The following is a 5,207-nucleotide window of genomic DNA, read 5'->3' as shown; positions in this document are numbered from 1 at the left end:
TGTCTCTGGTGTGTGGGCAACAGTTTTATCATTCTCAGTGTAGCCACATAGACAGAAATGCCAAAATAAAAAAAGGGTAATGACTACCACAGATTAGGACAGTTTAAAAGTCTGGGGTCCCTTAGAGAAACAATCTGCTATGCCTGAAACTTGGCAGGCACCACTGATCAGGACAGTGGCCCTGGTCACCAAGAAAAGATGTGACATGTTCACTCTGTTTATCATGGCTAGAGGCATGTAATACATTTTAGCAGGATTCCCACTAAAATAGTTAAAAATTGTTTTGGTGCTTAAAGCACTGTTAGGTTTAAGTATGCTTCTTTAGAATTTACATTTGTTATGGGCCCAGTTTGCTAACTCCAAGGCTTCCCACTGAGATTTCTTAGAAGCCCCAATTTTGTAAAAAAAAAAATAAAAAAAATAAGCTGCTTAAAAGGGGATTTGAATTTAATGAATTTCTGGACAAGGTCCTCTGAAGTCCCCTTAAGCTGCTGTGTTACCCTGACAGGCTTTGCCTTGGCCCTTGGCCCATGGCAGCCAGAACTCCCCTGTTCCCAGGCCTGGGGAAGTCTGTTGCTCATTGAAGCCCAAGGAAGCAGCTTCCAGCCAGGCAGTGGGTCTGAATACCTTGCACCCCAAAGGTTTCTTCAGGGATCAGAGCAGTGTGCCGCCCACCTCGGCCGCTTAGTCCCTTGCCCTCCTCTCTTTCTAAACAGTCAGGTTTGGGGGCAACAATACTGAGAGGCTGAGGGAGAACACAGGACAGGTGCTGTCTTTACTTTTTTCTCCTTCTCCTCCCCCTCCTCCCTGACCCTTCTTCCTTCCATCCCTCTCTCACTTGTTCAACAATATGCTGGCAGCCTTACCAGGTGCGGGCACAGTGCTGGCCCTGAGCACAAAGCAGCTGCCAAAGGAGGCGTGGCTTCTGATATCTCTGAAAACAGACATTACACAACATGCTCAGTTACTCAGTGATTTAATAGCAGTGTGTTAGGTGCTGGCAGAGTGGGATTGCGCCTCTTTGGTGGAGGTAGGATGAGCCTTCCTAGCTGGTGGAGGTCTGAGGGATTTGGGTGCTCACTTCTCATTGCTACAGCTGACATTCCAGAGCACTCATCGGTCAGGGCCTGTGCCGAGCACTTTGCTTGTGCTGTCCCATCTCGTCCATATCACACCTACTATTCTTATCTTCATTTTACAGATGAGGATCCTGAGATTCAAAAAGGCTAAGTCACTTGTCCAAGGATACGGACGAGTTGAGTGAATGTGTCAGGAGTTGCCCCTGAGGTCAATCTGGATCCAGAACCTGTGCTTATTACCACATAGTAAGTACCCTGCCTGCCTCCTTGTTTGGCTGGTTTCACAAAGTGAAAGTGGGGCAAGTGATCAAATAATGAGTAAAGGTGTTCTCGTGATCAACAGTAAAATCATTGCTCCACTCATTTCATCAGCACAGTATTTAAAAGGATGACCGAAGATTTCTCTTTATGAACCCCACAGGTGAACGGTGGTCCTTGTCTGGGCCTTTCAGGGATGGGTTTGAATGAAGCAGTCTTGCCTGTCCTAGCCACTCGCAGTTACTGTGCCACAGAGAATGTTCATTGAATATATGTGACAACGCTTGTATTTTGATTAATTTCGTTTCCTTAAGACCTTTGAATCCTCCTCTCCATCCCCACTGTCACTGCCTTTTCTTTTTTTCCTGACTCATTATCTCTTCTTTAGACCATTGCAATGGAATCTTAGTTGGTTTTTCTGCTCACCTCTTTTCAATCTATTTTCTATCTATTGCTTCTGCTTAAAACCCGTTAGTGAATCCCCATTGTTGATGGAATAGAAACCAGCATAGCTACTCATGGCCTGCTAAGACCTGCTCTTCCTCCCTCCTCAGTTTCATGTCCACCATACTTTGTTCTTCAACCCCCACCCCTATTACCTAGCCATTCTCCGAAGGGCTCCATTGAATACTCACCTCCAACATTTCACCTGTTGACCCTCTGCCTTTGCTGTTAACCTGATTGATCTTTTACTCACTCATCAGTTCATGGCTCTGGTGCTCCCTGCTTTCTCCTTCGTTGCTCATCCCTTCCTCTGTGGACTGTTGAATGTAGAACATACCTCTATTATTGTATTCATCACAATGTTTTGCAGCAGTCAGCAAACTTTTTCTGTAAAGGGCCAGAGAGTCAATACGTTTGGCTTTGCGTCAAAGACCCTGTGGTCAGATCTGAGGTTGTAATTGGAAAACTGCCATAGACACCATATAAACAAATGGGTGTGTCTATGTTCCTATCAATGTTACAGATAGTACAGGCAGTGGCTGGATTTACCCCACGGGCTGTAGTTTGCTGACCCCTGCTGTATTCAAATCAAGTAGTTTACTTGTCCCTTTTCTCACTAGCCTGAGTTCCCTAAAGGAGAGAGTTGGTCTTATTCATCTTTCTATTTCTCAGTATCTAATCTGGGCCTGACACATAATAGCTGCTTAATAATAAGTGCTGAACAAATAAATATGCTAATAAATTAATATCAAGTTGGGAACTAAGCATTTAATGCATCGAAAAGAACCTTGACTGAGTGAATCATGATGAAAATAGAAACAAATCAAATCTGCAAGGTGGAGAATACATCTCTTTTGTACATGTCAGAGGACTCTGGATAGCACCTGTGATATGATCTGGATCAGTATGATTAGGAAGCTTTACTCCTTCCACTTATTGTCAGGCTGCCAAGAATGAAAGAAGCCTGAGTCCTTGGGTGAGTGGGACCAGTTCTCCCCAATCTAAGTCTCTAAATAAACAGTGTTAAAGCCCAGGAGGAATGTTATTAAATGTAGATTCTGCTTCATATCTACAACTTTCTATAGAGGAATTCTTAGTTGCTGGAAGCCGGTCCACCCTTGCTGCTTGACACAGTCGCTGCAGGGAAGAAACATCTGCACAGCTTATGTTTCAAGGGACCTGGCGTACATGGCATATGTTTGCTCCCCCTCTTAGTGCTATGTGTATTAAACAGGACCACCTCCCAGAGAAAGGTTGTTTCCGAAAGGTGAGGATTTTTCCCTGGAGTTAGGGATTAACAGGACTAAGGAAGGGAATAAAACCCCTTAACTAAGTGCCAGGTGGGTAGTTAATCACTTTAACTACAAACAATCACACTTAAGCTACATAATATTTACTTAGGATAATCTCCTTCAGTTACTTCCTTGTAGCTTAACAGAACAATAGAGTAGTGACCTTGGAATGGAGATAACAAACGCCCTAACCTTTGGAATAGAATGGATAGGATTAAAATCAACTGGTATAAATACAGATGTAACAGGACAATAAAGAGAGAACCTGGCTATGCTGATCAACTGAACGCTGCCTCCGTGTCATTCCTTCTTCGCCGACTCCATCCACACCTTTGGGAACCCCTTGACCTGTTGGGGCTGGACCCCAACACTTAGTCACTGATGGGGTTTGCTCAAGGAAACCTTAGGGTTAGGTAAAAAAAAAAAATCAGCCTTTGCAATTTAGGATTGGAAGCTTGTATACCCTAGGATTTACTGACACTACAAGAGCTGGTCAGGCCTTAGTAATTCAGCCTAAGGGTCTTTGTGGATGATCAATGTCTTGTGGTGGGAAAATTTATAGGCTTTCTAAGTAAGATCTGCTTTCTAAGTCAACTACATGGAAAATTCACTTACTTTGTGCATCCCATTCCTTGACAAAGCCAGATAATGGAGAAATTGGTAAGCTACCTAAGGAAAGCCAGTCACCACATAACGGGTGTTTAAGATATGTTTTTTAAAAGAAATTTTCAATGTTACAGACATCTTATTGAGCCAAGGCAAAGACATAAAGAGTTATTTTTTAAAAAATTATCTTCAATTGAATTTGTTGGGGGTGATTTTAATAAAATTAACCCCCAAGAGTTATCTTGAGTGTAGCATTTTGGTATTGAACTTTGATTTGGTGGGAGAGAGAAAAACCAAGGGCACACAATACATTTATAAATTTTTTCCTTATGTAAAATGGAACAGAAGAACACAGAACGGACACTTTGATTGGAAAAGGGAACAAATGGTCTGTACTTAACTGAATTGGATTGATTTTCCTTCTTACTGAATACTTTCCTCTATTTTGTTCCATTTCAGTTTGCTTTGCAATAGCAAGTCTAACTTCTCCCATAAGATTTCACATGATGAAGAAAATAAAAGCAGAGAGCCATTTTTGTAAGAATCCAAAAACCAGTTTGATAATCCTAGTCCACTGATAGATATCCTATAATATTTTCAGTCCAAACGTTCAGATTTCCAAAATTCCATAAACCCATAAAAACAGGTAGCAGATATTTACCCTTTCAGTTGCACTAAACAGAGATTTGCTGGGTATCTCCTTCATGGCCCCAGGTAACAAGCTATAAACTAGGGATCCAATAAAGACTGAACTTTTCTAGGAGCTCACAATCTGGTTGGGAAGTGTTCCGGTTATCTGTTATTGAGTAACAAACTACCCCAGACTTAGTGACATAAAACAATTATCATTTTGTTTGCAGATTCTGTGTCTCAGAAACTCAAACAGGACAGTGGAGTTGGTTTATTTCTGCTCCACAGAATTTGGGAACTCAGCTGGGAAGGCTCCAGTGGCCGGGAGGGACATGAATGGCTGGGCTGGAATCACCTGACGGTTTCCTTCCTCCTGTGACTGGTACCTGAATTGAGATAACTTGAAGTTTGGGTTCGGCTGGGACATTGATGGGAACATCTACATGTGACGTTTCCATGTGGCTTCAGTTTCTTCTATCATGGCTCTGGAGCTGGAAAGGAGCACCTGAGAGCTTTTCAAGAGACCAAGATAGAAGCTGAAAGAGCTCTTTCGAACTAACCTGGAAGTCATGCATTGTTACTTCTTCTGCATTCTGTGGCTGAAAGTAAGTAGCTATGGCCGCTCCAAATTCAAGGGGAGAGGAATTAGACCCCACCTCTTGAAGGTGGAATAACAGAGCACATAAGAAAAGCATGGGGGATGTGTTGCAATTGTCTTTGAAAAATCTAATCTGCTGCAGGGAATTATACATGTACACAATATCAAATGTTTCAGTTACCTATTACTGGGAACAGTCCACTCCATAACTGATGGCCTTGAAACAGCACTTACCTATTATCCACTGGGTGGTTCTGTGTCATGTGTGTTGAATGGGGTCACTCATGTGACTGTATTTAA

Source organism: Myotis brandtii, unplaced genomic scaffold (assembly GCF_000412655.1).
Source record: "Myotis brandtii unplaced genomic scaffold, ASM41265v1 scaffold31, whole genome shotgun sequence".
Taxonomy (NCBI): Eukaryota; Metazoa; Chordata; class Mammalia; order Chiroptera; family Vespertilionidae; genus Myotis; species Myotis brandtii.
This window is presented reverse-complemented; position numbering follows the sequence as displayed.